This window comes from Oncorhynchus nerka, linkage group LG5 (genome assembly GCF_034236695.1).
Source record: "Oncorhynchus nerka isolate Pitt River linkage group LG5, Oner_Uvic_2.0, whole genome shotgun sequence".
NCBI classification, from domain to species: Eukaryota; Metazoa; Chordata; class Actinopteri; order Salmoniformes; family Salmonidae; genus Oncorhynchus; species Oncorhynchus nerka.
The window spans coordinates 48,114,851-48,133,730 of record NC_088400.1 but is presented as its reverse complement, the minus strand read 5'-3'; the positions used below and the strand labels follow the sequence as shown (position 1 = coordinate 48,133,730).

General features: G+C 43.6%; 1 protein-coding gene across 1 annotated transcript in view; it reads left to right on the top strand.

Moving 5' to 3' along the window:
• apln (apelin) overlaps window positions 1–11,947 on the top strand; it is a 29,909-nt gene extending 17,962 nt beyond the window's left edge. The window contains exon 3 of the mRNA XM_029660098.2: window positions 7,554–11,947. The gene's annotated coding sequence lies outside the window, so the exon portion shown is untranslated. The remainder of the gene's footprint in view (window positions 1–7,553) is intronic.
• Window positions 11,948–18,880: the final 6,933 nt, after the last annotated feature.

Below are 18,880 nucleotides of genomic sequence, written 5' to 3'. Positions count from 1 at the left end.
AAAATGGCCAGAAACAAAGAACTTTCTTCTCAAACTTGTCAGTCTATTCCTGTTCTGAGAAGTGAAGGCTATTCCATGCGAGAAATTGCCAAACCCACAAATGCTGATGTTCCAGATATTCAACTATTTATAATGATCAATTAGCCTTTTAAAATGATAAACTTGGATTAGCTAACACAACTTGCCATTGGAACACAGGAGTGATGATTGCTGATAATGGGCCACTGTACACCTATGTAGATATTCCATTCAAAATCAGCCATTTCCAGCTACAATAGTCATTTACAACATTGACAATTTCTACACTGTATTTCCTATCAATTTGATGTTCTTTTAATGGACAAAAAAATGTGTTTTTCTTTTAAAAAACAAGGACTTTTCTAAGTGACCCCAAACTTCTGAACAGTAGTGTATGTTCTACCATGATGGTCTTGAATGGAGGGCCATTCGCCCAGGCATGTGCAAGAACTGCCATGAATTGAGGAACCCAAGACCCATTCACATGTCTCTCTCAGATCACATGAGATACAGGGGGAGCTTGGCAGGATACAACATCCCTGCAGGAGGTGCCAGCCACACAACACCAGCCTGCCATAAATCAATCCCAGTAATAAACGAGGCTGCTTGGGATGAGGAAGATGTGTCATTCCCCTTAAGGCATGCTTAATCAGTTTAAAAGGGAAGTGGATAAAAGCCCTAGAAGGTGAGAAGCTCCACTTTCTTTTGTCCCCACATGGGTTTTACAATCTATGGAAAATTAAGGATTGTTATTGTTTTTTGTAGCATTTTTGGAGAGAGAATTATTTAGACTTTCCTCTCCAAGCCCAAGGGAACTTGGCACAAAGGTGCAAGCAAGGAACAAGTCCCAAGCTAGGAGATACGTGCTCGTGGGACAACACAGGACCTCAAAGGTTCAATGTTATGCGCAGCCCAAAAAAATTTAGCGTTGCGCGATCAATGGCTTATTGTCAGTGTCAGAATGGCGGCCTCACAATGAGGGAAACTTCAGGAAGTTGGTGGAGCTCTATAAAAGAGAACGGCTCACTGACTCACAATGCTTTCACCGCTAACAGCACTTCAATCACAACAAGGCGAAGATTTCTATGTTCTCTGGCTCCTCTTGCCTTGTTATGTTCATAGTTCACCTCATTTAGAGCTTTTTCCCTGCAAATCAATCAAATGTATTTATAAAGCCCTTCTTACATCAGCTGATGTCACAAAGTGCTGTACAGAAACCCAGCCTAAAACCCCAAACAGCAAGCAATGCAGGTGTAGAAACATGGTGGCTAGGAAAAACAACCTAGAAAGGCCAGAACCTAGGAGGAAACCTAGAGAGGAACCAGGCTATTAGGGATGGCCATTCTTCTTCTGGCTGTGCCGGGTGGAGATGATAACAGAACATGGTCAAGATGTTCAAATGTTCATAGATGACCAGCAGGGTCAAATAATAATAATCACAGCGGTGCAACAGGTCAGCACCTCAGGAGTAAATGTCAGTTGGCTTTTCATAGCCGATCATTCAGAGTATCTCTACTGTTCCTGGTGTCTCTAGAGAGTTGAAAACAGCAGGTCTGGGACAGGAAGCACGTCCGGTGAACAGGTCAGGGTTCCATAGCCGCAGGCGGAACAGTTGAAACTGGAGCAGCAGCACGGCCAGGTGGACTGGGGACAGCAAGGAGTCATCAGGCCAGGTAGTCCTGAGGCATGGTCCTAGGGCTCATGTCCTCCGAGAGAGAGAGAGAAAAAAATAAAGATAGAAAGAGAGAAAAAGAGAGAAAGAGAGAGAGAGAATTAGAGAGCGCATACTTAAATTCACACAGGACACCGGATAAGACAGGAGAAATACTCCAGATATAACAAACTGACCCTAGCCCCCCGACACATAAACTACTGCAGCATAAATACTGGAGGCTGAGACCGGAGGGGTCGGGAGACACCGTGGCTCCATCCGAAGATACCCCCGGACAGGGCCAAACAGGCAGGATATAACCCCACCCACTTTGCCAAAGCACAGCCACCACACCACTAGAAGGATATTTTCAACCACCAACTTACCATTCTGAGACAAGGCCGAGTATAGCCCACAAAGATCTCCGCCACGGCACAACCCAAGGGGGGGCGCCAACCCGGACAGGAAGATCACGTCAGTGACTCAACCCATTCAAGTGACGCACCCCTCCTAGGGACGGCATGGAAGAGCACCAGTAAGCCTGTGACTCAACCCCTGTAATAGGGTTAGAGGCAGAGAATCCCAGTAGAGAGAGGGGAACTGGCCAGGCAGAGACAGCAAGAGTGGTTTGTTGCTCCAGTGCCTTTCAGTTCACCTTCACTCCTGGGCCAGACTACACTCAATCATAGGACCTACTGAAGAGATGAGTCTTCAATAAAGACTTAAAGGTTGAGACCGAGTCTGCGTCTCTCACATGGGTAGGCAGACCATTCTATAAAAATGGAGCTCTATAGGAGAAAGCCCTGCCTCCAGCTGTTTGCTTAGAAATACTAGGGACAGTAAGGAGGTCTGCGTCTTGTGACCGTAGCTTACGTGTAGGTATGTACGGCAGGACCAAATCGGAAAGATAGGTAGTAGCAAGCCCATGTAATGCATTGTAGGTTAGCAGTAAAACCTTGAAATTAGCCCTTGCCTTAACAGGAAGCCAGTGTAAAGAGGCTAGCACTGGAGTAATATGATCAAATGTTTTGGTTCTAGTCAAGATTCTAGCAGCCTTGTTTAGCACTAACTGAAGTTTATTGAGTGCTTTATCCGGGTAGCCGGAAAGTAGAGCATTGCAGTAGTCTAACCTAGAAGTGACAAAAGCATGGATACATTTTTCTGCATCATTTTTGGACAGAAAGTTTCTGATTTTTGCAATGTTACGTAGATGGAAAAAAGCTGTCATTAAAACAGTCTTGATATGTTCTTCAGAAGAGAGTTTAGGGACCAGATTAACACCAAGGTCCTTTACAGTTTTATTTGAGACGACTGTACAACCATCAAGATTAATTGTCAGATTCAACAGAAGATCTCTTTGTTTCTTGGGACCTAGAACAAGCATCTCTGTTTTGTCCGAGTTGTCCATCCACTTCCTTAAGTCTGGAACACAGGCTTCCAGGGAGGGCAATTTTGGGTCTTCACCGTGTTTCATCGAAATGTACAGCTGTGTGTCATCTGCATAGCAGTGAAAGTTAACATTATGTTTCCGAATGCAAAGACCTGCATCCTCATAACAAGTCATTACAGTTAGCTCAACCTGACCAGCATGCCAATCAAGCCATTCGTTTGCATTGGTTGGAATGTTGAGAAAGTTAGGAGACCTTATAGGAGGATGCCATTGTCTACTGTGCTTCATTGACTCCATGATAAAACCATCAAAACCCTTCATAAAGAAGAATCTTCTTTCATCAACATGTTCAACTGAACCAGAGAATATATAAAACATTCTCCCCCAGCTGAGTGCAGTCTGGGAATGATCTCTTCACGAGGCCTGATAACCAGCAGGGATATAGCCGGCAGGCATCATTGAAACCACTCTGTCTTTGTTCATGTCTCCTCCTTTCTTTTCTTTTTCTGATGGAAGGATGCATGTCTTGAGAAAAAGCTGTTGCAGCACATTGTTTCACCCCGGAGGAAAGATCTAAGCTCGACCGAGTTCAACGGAGGCACGAGTTGGAGAAAAAATAGATTTCTTAATATGCCAGAATAATTATCCAAGTCATAATTGTCCCTAATTAGTGTACGTTATGAGTAGGGAAGGTGCTTCACTTGACAATATCCATCACTCTACTTAAACCACACCAGATCCAGAAACACAACCTCCACCTCCCTCCGTTTCATTGTCAAAGGCAGCTCATCCATTATATTCTGAAACCTCAGGCAAGAGGGAGGGGAACTTGACTTTTAGGCACGTTACACAAACGAAATGTGCGGAAATATTCGAAAAGAGACTAAGACTCGGGTCATCCCTTTGAGATGCTGTTGAGTCGCCGAGCTGAGGAGGTGCTACAGGATTACAAAAATGTTGGACGACGGGATTGCAACAGAAGCACGTTTTCAACGGTTCCTTAAGTCGCTCTGGATAAGAGCGTCTGCTAAATGACTTAAATGTAAATGTAAATGAGTCTCCATAGATCGGGCAAACGAGTCCTACAGTTAGCTCTCTATCACAACAATATAGAGACTGTCTGCGGACGTTTTGTCCAAAAAATGATTTGTTAAATATGCTTATTCAGAGTAAATATTGCTAGTTAGCAATCAAGATGAAATGTTTTTATTTATTTATTGAAAAGTTCTCATTCAATTTACCTCTTTGGATATGGCTAGCACAAAATACCTTTTCTAGCTAGCACGCTAACAGGCACCTGCCGTGGTGGATTGTGATGACGGTCAGACTTAGTGAAAAATATTGCCGTTGCCTCACAAAAAACCACACCTCTTGAACTTTTTGCAACAAGAAATGATAACTCTTCTGCCCAAAGAATAGAGTTCGCTACACTTTGTCAGTCTGCACTTTGCACCCCTGACACGGACTCTCTAATACATTCAGAAAATCTGACCATACTGAGATCATACCACAGAGAAAATAAACAATAGAGTACAGACACAAACAACGACCCAGAGGGTGAGTAAGATTCACATCAGAACACTGGCATTGCACAACCACAGAAATATGCCATCTGGAAAAAAAGGTTGGGCTCTCGTCAATCAATGAACCCGGTTGTCGAGCAACAAAGTTCACCGAGAGCACTAGCCATCTAAAAACATAAAAGGCCAGTGAAAGATAAAATATTGTCCCATTGACAGGAACTCATCAAATCAAATCAATTTTTATTTGTCACATACACATGGTTAGCAGATGTTAATGCAAGTGTAGCGAAATGCTTGTGCTTCTAGTTCCGACCATGCAGTAATATCTAACAAGTAATCTAACAATTTCACAACAACTACCTTATACACACAAGTGTAAAGGAATGAATAAGAATATGTACATAAAAATATATATGGATGAGCGATGACCGAACGGCATAGGCAAGATGCAGTAGAAGGTATAGAGTACAGTATAGACATATGAGATGAGTAGTGTAGGGTATGTAAACATTATATAAAGTGGCATAGTTTAAAGTGACTAGTGATACATTTATTACATCCAATTTTTTATTATTAAAGTGGATAGAGATTGAGTCAGTATGTTGGCAGCAGCCACTCAATGTTAGTGATGGCTGTTTAACAGTCTGATGGCCTTGAGATAGAAGCTGTTTTTCAGTCTCTCGGTTCCAGCTTTGATGCACCTGTACTGACCTTGCCTTCTGGATGATAGCGGGCTGAACAGGCAGTGGCTCTGGTGGTTGTTGTCCTTCATGATCGTTTTGGCCTTCCTGTGACATTGGGTGGTGTAGGTGTCCTGGATAGCAGGTAGTTTGCCCCCAGTGATGCGTTGTGCAGACCTCATTACCCTCTGGAGAGCCTTACGGTTGTGGGCGGAGCAATTGCCGTACCAGACGGTGATACAGCCCGACAGGATGCTCTCAATTTTGCATCTGTAAAAGTTTGTGAGGGTTTTGGTGACAAGCCGAATTTCTTCAGCCACCTTCTTCGCGCCTTCTTCACCACGCTTGCCTGTGTGGGAGGACCATTTCAGTTTGTCCATGATGTGTACATCGAGGATAACATCCGGCGCCGCCAGAGATGGCTGCCTCGCTTCGCGTTCTCAGGAAACTATACAGTATTTAGTTTTTTTATGTATTATTTCTTACATTGTTACCCCAGGGAATCTTAAGTTTTATTACATACATCCGGGAGGAACTATTGGGTATAAGAGCAACGTCATCTTACCAACATTATGACCAGGAATATGACTTTCCCGAAGCAGATCCTCTGTTTGGTCCACCACCCAGGACAATGGATCGGATCCCAGCCGGCGACCCAAAACAATGGCGCCGGAGGAGGGGCAGAAGATGCGGTCTTCTGGTCAGGCTCCGTAAACGGGCACATCGCGCACCGCTCCCTAGTTTACTACTCGCCAACATCCAGTCTCTTGAGAACAAGGTAGACAAAATCCGAGCAAGGGTTGCCTTCCAGAAAGACATCAGAGATTGTAACGTTCTTTGTGTCATGGAAACGTGGCTCACTCGAGACACGCTATAGGAGTCGGTACAGCCACCTGGTTTCTTCACGCATCGCACCGACAGAAACAAACATCTCTCTGGTAAGAAGAAGGGTGGGTGGGTATGCCTTATGATTAACGAGACGTGGTGTGATCATAACAACATACAGGAACTCAAGTAATTTTGCTCACCTAACCTAGAATTCCTTACAATCAAATGTCAACAACATTATCTACCAAGAGAATTCTCTTCGATTATAATCACAGCCGTATATATCTCCCCCCAAGCAGACACATCGATGGCCCTGAACGAACTTCATTGGACTCTATGTAAACTGGAAACCACATATCCTGAGTCTGCATTCATTGTAGCTGGGGATTTTAACAAGGTTAATCTGGTAAACAAAACCTAAATTTGATCAGGATATCGAATGCGTGACCCGGGCTGAAAAAATCCTGGACCATTGTTACTCTAACTTCCGCGAAGCATACAAAGTCCTGCCCGGCCCTCCTTTCGGAAAATCTGACCACGACTCCATTTTGTTGCTCCCAGCCTATAGACAGAAACTAAAACAGGAAACGCCCGTGCTCAGGTCTGTTCAGCGCTGGTCCGACCAATCTGATTCCAAGCTTCAAGATTTCTTTGATCATGTGGACTGGGAAATGTTCCACATAGCGTCGGACAATAACATTGATGTATACGCTGATTCGGTGAGCGAGTTTATTAGCAAGTGCATCGGTGATGTTGTACCCACAGCAACTATTAAAATCTTCCCCAACCAGAAACCGTGGATTGAATGCAGCATTCGTGCAAAACTGAAAGCGCGAACCACTGATTTCAATCAGGGCAATTCAACAGCTCGGACACGAGAGGTATGTGGCAGAGTCTACAGTCAATCACGGACCACAAAGAGAAAACCAGCCCTGTCGCGGACAAAGATGTCCTGCTCCCAGACAAACTAAACAACTTCTTTGCTCGCTTTGAGGACAATACAGTGCCAACAACATGGTCCGCTACCAAAACCTGCAGGCTCTCCTTCACCGCAGCCAACATGAGTAACTAAAAACGTGTTAACCCTCACAAGGCTGCCGGCCCAGACGGCATCCCTAGCCGTAAGCATAGTACAATAGAAACAACTAGTGTTCTTTTCCACAATGGTTTTTTAATTTGTTTTTGTTTTTATCCCTTCAGACAGTAAACTGCCATTTCTGTTTTAATCAGCTGGTTATATCTTTATGTTTGAGGGAGATTTGATTCAACATTACTATTTCCAATCAAATATTGCATTATTTAACTCAAGAACTAATGTTGTGAAAATTACACCAACCAACACTGAATCCTAGAGGGCTTTCTATTGTAAGGGGGAAATAAAATGGCTGCATGACTCACATAAATGCTCATGAAAATTTCACTGAACTTACGGCACTTTTGTCGTCTCTGTTTTTGTTTTGCAGGCACTGCTTCGAGCGCCCACCCCCAAGTTCTGATTTCTATGCTCTTCCTTTGCCTTGGGGGTCCTTGCAACGATGGGCCTACGCTTGCCCAGCCTGAAGAGTGATGTCCCATAGCACCTGCTGGTTCTTCAAGCAACTCTTCTCTGTCCACAAAACAATCAGGCCAAGCCACTCACCCTCAGCTCTAAGAAGAATTGGGGGCAGGGAAAGGGGGGGGGTACTGAGCCCAAGCTATCAGATTCTATTTCGCTCTCTCTCTCTCACTCCCTTGCTCCCTATCTCTGTCTCCTCCCCCAAGTGTTTTCTATAATTTGCTTTCTAGAGCCCTGCCATAGCTGGTCTCGTCGGTGTTGCACACTTTGCATGATGTGTGGTTGACAGGGAGCCTGGTTCCAAACAGTCTTAGTCTTAAAGCGTCAGTCACTTCTCCATGGTGTGGTATTCCCGTCCTCTCAGATCCAAGGTGACCACAGCCATTAGTTCCATTGCCGTCTAACTACTTCTGGCTTTACTAGTAAAACGGGTGGTGAGAGTGAAGAAAGGCAGTGGCAGAGTTCCACAAGTTGACTGCATTTATTCTACAACATGTTTCGCAGATCCATTAAATCCAGGTTAGCAAATTCACTCAAGACATTCTCACCTGTCTGCAGCAAAACTCAATACGAGGTTTTCCTTTCAGAAAGTAGAGAAAGGGTAAAGGATAATGATTCCTTTTTTATTTCATGATAATTTCAGCAAAAGATGTGAAGTAAACAAAAATTGGACCCGAGTGAGGATGCCATTTTACCATTTGAAACAGCATATGTAGTCAAAACAATCATGAAAATTACTTCACCTGAAAGATTCTTTAATCCAAAGCTCTTTACATGTTACTAACCCCATTAACACCTCGGGGAGGTTAAGCAATTTTCCCAACGTTACAGACACGTTGTCCCACCTGAGATAAGAGTCCTCTGATCCCAATTCCCAATCCTCAGCCTCCTTGCCACTCTGAAGCCCCCAGTAGCTTCTCCACACGACTGTTAACTGGCAGGGGGGGTCTGGTCTGCTCTCTGAACGACAGACTCCCTTGCCTTTTAATGAAGTGCCAAATAATAAACTACTCCACAATGCTGCCAGGAACGAAGGAACGAAAGGAAGAGAGAAATGGTAAACACATTACCTCTTGTTTGAAGTCTCGATAACACTGACACATGTGCATTACGATACATTTCTAGACAACAAGAAAAATCCCATTTACAGGCAGTGGTAGCAAGGAGTCCAGTTAAATTAGACCAAAAACACGTTTCAAGCAGACATGCTGTCAGCTCAGTAAATATACCACCATGTTCAGCCTACCAATAGTGCTACTCTTCTCTGACTGTTTAGTGTGAGGCTGTTTCGACCCTTTGACCGAGATCTTTGATTGATGGAATGTGTTACGCCTTTCCATCATACTGGAATATATTACTGTTTGGTTCAGATTTTTTGTTTCTGGTTTCATTTCTTTTTTCTCAGGGTGCTGTGATAGAAGCTTGTGCCAGAGCAGTCTCTATTTTGCACATTTATTTAAGAAACACAAACATTTATATATGATAAGCATATTGACGTATACTGTATCTTTACTCTCCCTGCCTATGTATAACACCACTATAGCCATGTATCCAGATTCAGTCCTTGCCTATGTCATTATGGTTCTTTACGCCTCTGTTGGGTACAGTTGCCTTTTTAGCTTGCGCTTCCACAGCACAGGTGGTCATGGCTTTGATCATGATGTTCATCAAATCACATGGCTCATTTCTCTCAGTTGGGCCTCCCCATAGGCTGGCAGGGGCCACTCACAGGCTGAACTTATTGTCAAATTGGCTTAGATTGGAACCACACCCCCCCCCCCTCTACAACCTTAAACCCCCTGATGATTTATGTAACATGCTACAATTGGGACATAGAGCAGATGCCATCCAATCAGCATCCAGTTTGCTATTAGATATGGAGGGATAGGGGAAATCTGTTTTTCGGGTTGGTCTCTTAATCCAAATCTGGTTTCAACTACAGTAAGAATGGCTTTCACTACTAGACTGTTACCAATCACCCCACAATTCTTTTTACATGTGGCCAAGAGAGGAAATTGTAAGGTTGTTTTTTTTAACCTGCTTGGTTTCAACCAAGATTTCCAATATGTTATCTTTCCCCCATTACTGTTTCTCACCCAGAGATTAGAATTGAAAAGCAGTTTCCCGGCACCTCTGCCTCCCAGCATGAGACGCTCTTAATAAGAGAGCATCTCAAATCACAGTGGAAACTCACCCAGCCAAGCTCACCTTGATTAAAAATGTATTCAATCTTAAGGGCATTGTGAAATCATCATTTCAGTCACACCATGATTATTTCATACCCTCTCAGACAGAGCATTTATTAATGCTCCTTCTAAATAAGACAGCTTTTTCTCAGTGTCTTTACTCACATATTATTATGAGGGGAGGTAGCTAGTAGGGAGATAGGAGCTGGGGATGGGCATTAACCACAAGAGTTGGGCTGGATTGGCTCAAAATAATAGGTTTAAAATCACTATTTTCCGGTCTGAGAAGCTACTGTAAAGGAAGCAGAGCAATGTCTGTATCCGCACTGCTCTTCATGAATGTATCCCCACCATCTGCACCAGCCGAGCCGCCCCTCCAAATGCAGACCCAATGTTTATGTATAGAGTACAATTTGAGTCTTGGTCTCCCCAAATCACTGCTAGTCCACCCTGGTTGGTTATCAGTTGGATCCAAACTTCCAAAGCCAAATATCAATCACCTGGCTTTGCTCCAAGACTACTTTGTACGGGCAAGCCAGGCTGCACTTTTGCAATTCCATTATGCTGCTGGTAAAAGAAAAACTGAAAACCCTTGGTATAAAATGGCTCTCCAGTGTTTTGTGACAATTTTTGGTCGTCTGATTCTTGTCTAGCTGGTTGTCCAACGCGTACTTTTTTAAAAATACAGTGTGGAATACAGCTGTATGTTTTGTGGCCGTAAACAATAATAGAGCATTTTGTCTGCAGTGCAATATGTCGTAGACAGGTGAGAGCTTCACGCATTCTTCTCCCATAAAACATGCCCCACAGGCCTCCATTTTAGGTTCATGGAGCTTGTGGTGTAGAAGGACAAGCGCACCCAGGCTCAAACTGAAATGGGAAACCAATACATTTTCCTTAATGGTCTTTTCCAGCAAAGCTCACGCAAGAGAAACGATTCCCATCCTCTCATCTTGTTTCCTCTCAATCCTCTTATTTGTGACATCACAAGGCCCGAGTAATGTTCCTATGCACATGTTAGCATGTTTTCACTGGTTTGTTTGTTTGTTCCGAGAAGAACGTACCATGTTTGTGCTCAGCTCATTTTCCACTTTTAGAAATGTTCACTTGGCTGGGAGTGTGTATGGAGTAGGAGTGGCAGTGGAGGGACGCATGTGTATGACTGGTGGAGAAAGGAGTCTAGCAGCTAGCAAGCTAGTGATCAAAACTGCAGCTTAGCCATGGGTCACTGTCTCGCTCTAGCTGTAGGCAGTCCCCACAAAGAGTCAATCCAAACCACTAGGTTTTTCATCTTTGATGTCGCTGTCACTTTCTCTCAGCTCTTGACAAGCTACAGTAAAACCCCTTTTCTAAACATAACACGGTCCACCAAGAAAAACGGCATGCAATACATTCCATGGTTTTACCTTATGCATCTAAACCCGTCATACATCACACGCACAGAGTGGGGGTATCTTGCAGGATCAAGTGGCTAAGATTCAATCCCGATGCAGTCGCACAATTCCACAGGCGGGACAATCCAAAGGATAACTAGATTTGATCTCCCGCGGGAGATGAAAATTATCTGTCATTATCTCACTGCCTCAAATGAGACCTTCATACCCCAGGATAGAGAAGGCCCCTCCTCCCATTGATTATGACAATGTTCTCCATCTACATGGCAAACTGGGTCCACCATCAATACCATTCAGAGTAGTTGAGGGAGCTCCAGAGTGTTTAGGCTGAAATGCCATTGCAACAGTGTTACTTACTAGGTCACAAGCAAACAAGTTAAAAAGACATGTATTACACCTGAACTTCTTTACTACTGTCGAAGGTATGTGCTCATATTACTCACCAGGCCAACTGTACAGTCCCTGTCTCTGTTTTGATGTTGAACTGGGCAAAAATTAAATAAATAAATGAAGAAAACAAGTGTATCAGAAATGGTTGAAATACTGTGTACATATTTGAACTTTTGGTTTCTAATTTATAAAATATAAGCTTTAGCTCTTGGAGTACTTTTTTTTTTTTTCCTTTCACGCGTAGCTTTGTGTTTTTATTTTCTATTTCTGTAAAGTGTGTAAATATATCTTTATGATAATAAGTCATATTAAAAAATCTTATTTTAAGAATCTATTGTGTTTTGTCCTCTTTGCGATGGTCCCCTCCGAAACTAAGCATGTTAATGGGTGTTACTACTGAAAGCAATTGATAAAATTGCAGCATTATTGCAGAGGAAATAATAAAAGTATGATAATGATAATTAAAGTATGTACACTACCGGTCAAAAGTTTTAGAACACCTACTCATTTCAAGGTTTTTCTTTATTTTTTACTATTTTCTACATTTTAGAATAATAGTGAAGACATCAAAACTATGAAATAACACATATGGAATGTAGTAACCGAAAAAGTGTTAAATAAATTTGAGATTCTTCAAATAGCCACCCTTTGCCTTGATGACAGCATTGCGCACTCTTGTCATTCTCTCAACCAGCTTCATGAGGTAGTCACCTGGAATGCATTTAAATCAACAGGTGTGCCTTCTTAAAAGTGAATTTGTGGAATGCATTTCCTTCTTAATGCGTTTGAGACAATTAGTTGTATTGTGACAAGGTAGGGGTGGTATACAGAAGATAGCCCTATTTGGTAAAAGACCAAGTTCATATTATGGCAAGAACAGCTCAAATAAGCAGAGAAACGACAGTCCATCATTACTTGAAGGAAGACATGAAGTTCAGTCAATACGGACATTTTCAAGAACATTGAAAGTTTCTTCAAGTCCAGTCGCAAAAACCATCAAGCTCTATGATGAAACTGTCTCTCATGAGGACCGCCACAGGAATGGAAGACTCTGCTGCTGAGGACAAGTTCATTAGAGTTACCAGCCTCAGAAATTGCAGCCCAAATAAATGCTTTACAGAGATAAAGTAACAGACACATCTCAACATCAACTGTTCAGAGGAGACTGTGTGAATCAGGCCTTTATGGTTGAATTGCTGCAAAGAAACCACTACTACAGGACACCTGTAGACTTGCTTGGGCCAAGAAACACGAGCAATGGAAATTTGTCCAAATTTGAGATTTCTTGTTCCAACCGCCGTGTCTTTGTGAGACGCGGTGGGGGTGAGCGGATGATCTCCGCATTTTTATTTCCCACCATAAAGCATGGAGTAGGAGGTGTTATGGTGTGGGAGTGCTTTACTGGTGACACTGTCTGTGATTTATTTAGAATTCAAGGCACACTTAAACAGCATGGCTACCACAGCATTCTGCAGCGATATGCCATCCATCTGGTTTGGGCTTAGTGGGACTATCGTTTGTTTGCCCAACACACCTCCAGGCTGAGTAAGGGCTATTTTACCAAGAAGGAGAGTGATGGAGTGCTGCATAAGATGACCTGGCATCCACAATCCCCCGACCTCAACCAAACTGAGATGGTTTGGGATGAGTCGGACCGTAGAGTGAAGGAAAAGCAGCCAACAAATGCTCAGCATATGTGGGAACTCCTTCAAGACTGTTAGAATAGCATTCCAAAGCTGTCATCAAGGCAAAGGGTGGCTATTTGAAGAAGCTCAAATTTCATGTGTTATTTCATAGTTTTGATGTCTTCACTACTATTCTACAATGTAGAATAGTACAAATAAAGAAAAACCCTTGAATGCGTAGGTGTTCTAAAACTTTTGACCAGTAGTGTACATTAAATTATAATATGTATATTTGCATTTGACATTCAACAGCTATCCAAGTCAGCCCTGTCATCAGCTCTTGTGCCAGTGTTTACCAGTCTTGTAACTCTGCTATAGAATAGAACTAACTTTGGTCCTAAGAGAACGCTGTCAGAAGCCCTGTTTATACCTGCCACTAACATGCGTCCTTATCTTGTCCCGATCTTGCCCGTTTACACTTATAAGATCTGATCAAAATCAGTTCACAATGCATCTTTTAATCATCTACACCTGTCTAAAAATGTGAGCACAATCAAAATGAGGACAAGCTCATGACAAAGGGAGCATGTTGGAACCAGGTATAAAACGTGGCTATAGCCAATCCCAGGTAATAGGACACATGCAAAGAACTCCACCTACATCTCTGTTAGAATGCTATATCAAACCCATGACCATCAAGTAACACCTTGCCTGTGACAGGTTCCTAAAGCTTGAACTCCTTATTAAGCATAATGCACATTAATACAGCATAATTGCTGAGTATGAATATCGCGGAGAAGTCCAGCTGTATTAGCGTTTAGCGATCATGCAACGTATTGCTACACAGGAACCCCTGATTCTGTGATTACACTCAGCTGCGGGATAATCTTACAGGAATCCAGCTAAAGCAATTACAGTTGACATATTGAGTCATAACATTTCTCTTCCTCCGTGAAATATCCGCGTATTACTCAACCGTCGCCTCAGGCTTCAAGCTGCTCTCTTCTAGCTTCTAAAAACAATAACGTCTTGAGATTGGTTTATATCACCACCTGCATCGCTAACCCCTACTTTTGCGCTGTCCTTTAATTGACCCCCATGAACACATAGACCTATTAATATTGCCTATTATCACAAAGAGTAAAGGGTTTACTTCTAGTATTTTCTTTGGTCTTAAAAAAATGTCTAAACTCAAGTGACGTCACTGACTCCAGTGAAGTTCTATCACCTGACTTGGAATGTAGGTGACTGACTTTAACCCTCAAAGTGAAGTGTCCTACCAAAAGAGGAACATAATGTCAATTTTAATTTACGAAGTACCCTCTTTAAGTGTCTATTAGGGTCTCACCTATCATGTAAGGAATCTTTGAAAAGACCTCTGACGTGAGTGTGCGGGTGAATAAGTTAAGGTAGATGTCTAAAGTCCTGCGTGGGAGCCACTCTCCTTCCACTAAGTCCAGTGGGACCACTCTGGGAAGTGCCTTGTTAGCATGCAGAGTTGACACGGCATGACAGACAGGAGGTACCCCCTCTGTGCTGCGGCACCCCCAAAAGCCGCCCAAGGCTATGTCATCAACCCCGGGTCAGCTGTATAATTGGGCTGGGGGTCACTGGGGCGATATGGAGCGTGACAATGAGGCTACAGAGTTACAGTGCAGTGCGAGGCAGAGAGCGTCGCCAGTGGGGCGTTACAGCCACCGGACGGCCCCTTTCAATGGTTAAAAGGCTCAGTACAAAGAGCGGCTCCAGTCTGTTCACTGTCATTGCTGGAATGCGTGTCACTGCCACTGCTTTCCAATCACAGAGATTGTCAACGGGCTGGGAGAAGAGGGGGAGGAAACGTGCGTCCGCTTCAGTTGGGAGAGAAAAAGGTTTGAGGCGTAGAATATGATGAGCAAGGCACCATGGGAAATAAGTGTCAGAGTCCCTTGTGGCTCTCTTAATTATTGACAATATCCCCATGGCAAGCGAGGGAGAGCAGGGGAATCGAATGTGGAGGAGGCACACAGTGTGCTGTGCCTAGCTAGCTATGGAACACAGAGACAGGCTGCAGGAGGCAGAACATCTGTACTGCTGTTGGCACTGAGTCTCAGGATCACTTCTTCTGCCACATTATAAAAAAACCTTTACTGCAGTTAGCTGGCCCATTATACAACCAACAAAGCCCTCAGAACCACTGACAAATCAAATACTGGCGGATTCTATCCAGTCCAAGGCTCTATTTTGCTCGCAAGGACTGGATCGAAGATCTCACTAAATTGTGATCAAGTGGCTCTGTCCACACTGCTCACTGCTGGATAGGCACCGGTTCAAAGGTAGAACATTCAGGAAGAACTAAAGAGAACACAACACCATGGGCAATCAACTACACAACAGCCTGTGAGAGATGCCACTTGGTTGTGGTGAGGGGTGGTGTTGTGTCTGCAACTGCTCTGAGATGAAAGGAAAACACTATGGATGGCAAGCAGAGAGCCTGGAGCCAGGTAAGAGGCAGGAACAACAGTCTGTCTAATTCACCTCAGCTGTGGTAACACCAGCAGCCTCTGCAGTGGGCCACGGATCACTGGAGTGGTCATAAAAACAAGGCCAGTACAAACACAGGACAGCCAGGGGAGTGGGGAGGGGAGAGGAAACTGGGAAACTGGGAGAGAGAGTGACTTCTGGCACCTTCTGTTGTTAAAGGTGGACAACAATATGACATCATAATAAAAAGGGTTGATTTCCTAATTACAGACATGAACCGAAATCAAATATGCCAAGACTGCCACAGCTTTTCCTAATTTGAATCTTTCCTTTGGTGAATGTCCACATTGGGAATAGCCAATGGGGTGGCAGGTAGCCTAGTGGTTAAAGAGGTGAGCCAGCAACCGGAGGGTTGCCAGTTTGAATCCCGGGTCCAACGGGTTATTTCTGTCAGGAAGTGAGCTGGCAGCTGGAGGGTGTCACACCCTGACCATAGTTTGCTTTGTATGTTCTATGTTTTGTTTGGTCAGGGTGTGATCTGAGTGGGCATTCTATGTTGGATGTCTTGTTTGTCTGTTTCTGCGTTTGGGCCTGATATGGTTTTCAATCAGAGGCAGGTGTTAGTCATTGTCTCTGATTGGGAGCCATATTTAGGTAGCCTGTTTTGTGTTGAGTTTTGTGGGTGATTGTTCCTGTCTTTGTGTTTGTTACATCAGATAGGGCTGTTTTCGGTTTTTCACGTTTTTGTATATTGTTCTATTTTCATCTTTATTAAAGATAACCACACCAAAATAACCACGCTGCGTTTTGGTCCGCCTCTCCTTCAACAGAAGAAAACCGTGACAGAGGGTTACTGGTATCAAATCCTAAATGCATTGTCTGCTGTTATGCCCTTGAGCAAGGCACTTTACCCCCCACAACAACAGCTACCCACTACTCTCAAAACCTGTATGTGTGTCTTTCAGGGGGGTTGAGTTAAAAACTGAAGCAACATTTTGGTTGGACCTTGTGTGCAATTTTCCAATAAAGTGATCTTAATTTCTTAGTGGCAGTCTTTGAAGATTAGAATTTTGTTGTTGATTTCTTAAGGAGGAAGTCGCCCTGCGGTACATAAAACTGCTGAGTCTAACTTTAAGGTGGAAATTCTCTCCAATGGGGAATGTACTGTAGAGAGAGTGTCTTATGATATCATCCCAAATTCCTTTGAAGTTAGAGAGCACTTCTAAAAAGGTATGGTGAGAATGCGGTGGGGGATGTTGGGTAATGTTGCACCTTTCATTGAACTAATTTCCCTCGTCACTGAGCCTAAAACTGCCCTCCAGGATTAAACCTCACACTGTACAGCTCAGCCACATTAGTCCTACATCGCAGGATGGGAACAAAGCAAGTGCACTGGACCATAGGCTAATGTATTCAGGGTCATACTGCACCTTTCCCATCATTCTATTGTTACACATTTGTGATGCGAAGAGACAGAGAAAGTTACCTTCCCCAGGCCTAGTCTAAAAGCACATTTTGGGGGCATTTGGAAAAATGACAATTCCTTCCCCAGACATAGGCCGCTGTTAGTGACGGTCTCTTTCTGTGTGTCCGTCAGCTGTGGTCAGAGGAGTGTGGAGGAGAGGTGTGGTCAGAATAGTGTGGAGGAGCGGTGTGGTCAGAATAGTGTGGAGGAGCGGTGTGCAGAGAGGCCTGAGGTCGTAGGCTGTTGTCAGAATAGCGTGGAGGAGCGGTGGGCAGAGAAGTCGGAGGTTGTTGGAGGCCGATGCACACAGTGCTACAATCTTTACGTGTACATTTCTGTCAGTAAACACAATCCCATAAGGGGTTCCGGTGATATTGCAAAATGGAGCAAGGCCTTCTGCTGTGCTGTCATGTTTAAAATAACCAAATAACCTTTTATAGGTGTGTTTTCTGTTGTTATTGGGAGTCTTGTACGATTAACACTTGCAAACATGGTTTGTTTGTCAGCAGGAATGACACGTCAATAGACAAGAACAACATTTGAGGTGTTCGTTTGTCCTTGTGTTCCATGAAACAGGCCTGTCTCTAAACCCCAGAGGCAACACATGCAAGAGCCAACATAGGGCAGGGGGGAAGTCAGATCGCAAAAAGCGAAATGTATCAGTTGTGTGCATGGTATAGATTGCCGGATGACAATAGCACATCCTGGGCCCTGGAAAGACCATTGATGAATACCTTTGAAGCTCACACCAGTAAACCTTTCTCCCTCACCCACACAGCAGCCCACCCAATCCCAAAACAACATTTAAATAAACATTTTGCTGCTGTTCAGGGGGTGCATTGCCGTGCAGTTATCTTGTTAGGGCCAATTAATTAAGAGGCCATGTCTTTAAGGGGCCGAAGCAAGGCTTGTCAGCAATATTTAGGGTGATTTCTTTGACCAAACTGTTGTGTTTTTTCGTCCTTTTTTTCTGCCAACAGTGAAAATTGACTGGAAGGGCAGATATAATGAAGTTATATGGGCAGCTTCAAGTTGAAAGAATGGGACAGTGACAGTCCTTAAAATAACAGAGGGAAAAACCCATCACAATGAAAATCCATTCAGCTTCTCCCTCCACCAGTTCCCTTTGTAACTTAGCGGTTTTCCAAAAGCACATCACACAACAATGACTCTTGAGTACAGTGGCCATGTCCTTACTGGATGTCTTCCCAGTCAAAATAGAACGGGAATAAACATATAACTGAATGCAGCAGGAAACAGGGTACAAAAGTATTAAAAACTGAAGACAATGATGCTGTGACACACACTAACCTATAATTGCACACAGCACAGGATGCGAGGCCAGTCATTGGCTGCCTCTCCAGGGCCCTGTGGCCTCCGAGGATGAAAGCCATCATGAAATTGCACAGGATCAGCAAATCACTGTCAGATGGCCACCGGCTAAACCTTTCCAAAAGAAACCCATTTTCCCATAAGTGTGAAGAAGTTTACAAAGCACAAGGTAGGGAGAGAGACAAGGATAGACTACAATTTGTAGTGGCCTAATAGACAGATGTCAACGCAATGATCTTAAAACACAATCCCCGAACAGGCTCCATTAGCAAAGGAGAGGAGAAATTGAGCTTTTAAATCTCGATAGTGGTCCCCCACAATGACAACATTACCTCAAGCTGCTTGAACGCATTAGGTTACTTGGAAAGTAGTGTAGTACT